Source organism: Solea senegalensis, unplaced genomic scaffold, assembly GCF_019176455.1.
Source record: "Solea senegalensis isolate Sse05_10M unplaced genomic scaffold, IFAPA_SoseM_1 scf7180000015812, whole genome shotgun sequence".
Lineage (NCBI taxonomy): Eukaryota > Metazoa > Chordata > Actinopteri > Pleuronectiformes > Soleidae > Solea > Solea senegalensis.
The window spans coordinates 1-2471 of record NW_025321462.1 but is presented as its reverse complement, the minus strand read 5'-3'; positions in this window follow the sequence as shown (position 1 = coordinate 2471).

The window sequence follows — 2471 nt, the reverse complement described above, 5'->3', positions numbered from 1 at the left end:
CTGACACACCACTCGTAGATTATTATAAAGCATTCGCGGTATGCTGCCCTCTATTGGATAAACTCTGTTTTATTTCTATACAGTGGTTTGGACACATTCCTGTCATTCAGTGTTTTTTTCTGTATATATCCAAATTGTAAATGAATATTGAAGACATCACATTATTCTAAATTAGAGTATGAGGAGCTATAAAGAAACATATGAAGTATATTCTTTAGATTCTTCAAAGTACTGACATTGTGCTTTGATGACAGCTTTGCATTGTCTCAATTATGAGGTTGTCCCCTTGAATTGTTTTCTTGAAGAGTTCACAGAGGTGCCAAGCAATGGCAAAACCAGCAGCAAGTGGGCAGTGGGAGTTATTTACAGTGTCATTTCTAAGATTTCCATCAATGTCGAACACATATTCGAAAATACAAAAAAAAAATATATATATATATATATATATGTATATATATATATATATTTGAAGACTATGTGGCCATTTGAATGTAGGCACTCCTCAAACTGCTTTAGGGAGAATTTTAGCCTCAAATATTTACAAGATTTACACAGCCAAGAGACAGAAACATCACATTTACATAGCACAATCCCCTCTCAGTCTAGCTGTCAGTGACATCTGATATTACAATATATACTATTGTAGTAGTTTGAACAATGGTTATCAATAGCAGGCCTAGGGACCCCGATGGTTCTATGAAGAGGTCCCAGGGGGTTCCCAGAGAAAGAAATGAATGTACTTAATTTAGTAGTTACTGTAGTGTTATTTGCCTTAAGCACTTCAGTGGACTGATAAGAATCAGAATTGACTTTATTGATCCCCAGAGGGAAATACTTCTGTTACATAAAGCACTTGAATAAAAATTAAAAACAAGAATAACAATGTAACCACATAACGTTCAGAAATGCACAGTGGGAAAAGACAGTGTCCAGCATTAAACATTTTTTTAATCCCTTGAATGAATACTAATGCATCGTAGATTAACAACGTTAATGAAAACTCACCCCAGAAGAAGATCACAAGCTCTGGAGAATGATAAAGTCCGCTTGTTTAAATGACAACGCATTATCGATAAAGTCCGAACGTAGCAGAAGTGAGATCAACGTCAGCATGACCAGAAGCCTCTGTGTTCGTTAAGACGGCAACAGCCACGATTTACTTCTTCTGCAGTGTGTTTTCCCTTCTCCATCTTCATTCGAAGCAGCAGTAAGAGTGAGGAGCCTCTGCAGCTGCATATTAAGTAGCCATGTGTTCCCTCTGTGATGCAGCTGATTAAGCACTGGAATGTGTTACTGCCAGACAAACAACCCCAATTCAAATACAAAGTTTATGGTTTTAAGACCCACAATACTGTAATTTGAAGCATGTAGTGGCTTCTTCGAAACTTCAACTTGCATCATTTTGAAAAAACGAAAATACCTAATTTTGTAAAAAAAAGAAAAAGAAACCTACCTCAAAAAATTACTTTACACCCAGTGCTGATATTTAGCCCTTCTGAGGCTATTATATTTGATTTCATATTTGATCTCATCTCTTTGTTGTTTCTTTATTTAATCTATAAGGTGCACAGTGTGCCATCTGCAGGTATTTTCTTTCATTATCAGCAAGAATGAAATAAATCACATCCCAAAAGTTTATTTTGAAAAAGTATTTTGTGCATAGAAACAGTGCTTGATCAAAATGCATCTGATTATTGGGTTCAAACTAAATTTATTTCAGTTATCTGTAAAAACATGTCCATCTCTCTTCATATAGTATACAGTCTGTATATATATTTTTACATAAATATAAACATATATATATATATATATATATATATATACATATTATACGTATATATTATTTTTATGTTGCCTTGCAAAGCTGATCGCTTCTCTCTGAGCCTAAAAGCCTAGTGCAGCTGCTCAGCCACGCCCCTTACATGTACGTACTACGTAGTGTTCTCCCACCCACGCTACTCATCACAACAGACATTTGAACGAAAACGTGGCGGACACAGTGCAGGTGGAGAGTGAGCTAAGAAACATAATAATGGCGCTGTTAATTCCCTCAATAAAATGTGTACTTTTACTTCCTTATATTTTTCTTAACCATCTTTGTTACTTGTTAATACAAAATAAAAGTTGAGCTGGTGACGCAATTAATGTTTTTTTGTCGCTAGTTTTTAGCGGCACCAGCCGTTAGCCGCTCAGCTGTTAGCCAAAGATTTTGGCTCCAAGTGGACTTAAAACACATCAGCAGCTTGTTGTTTACCATGTCCGACACCGAGGGTTTCTGGTCTCCTGTCTGCGGGTTTCTGTACAGTACACTCCGGACGCCGGATTTCAGCTCTCAGCTGTTTCAGCACTCAGCTGTCGGGTGAGCGGCCAACCGGGGAGCTAGCGAGCTAACCCGTTTTGTTCATGGATGTATTATAAGAAGTGGATGTAGCTCCGCCCCTTTGGCTCTGTTCATTCCTATGGAGTGGCTC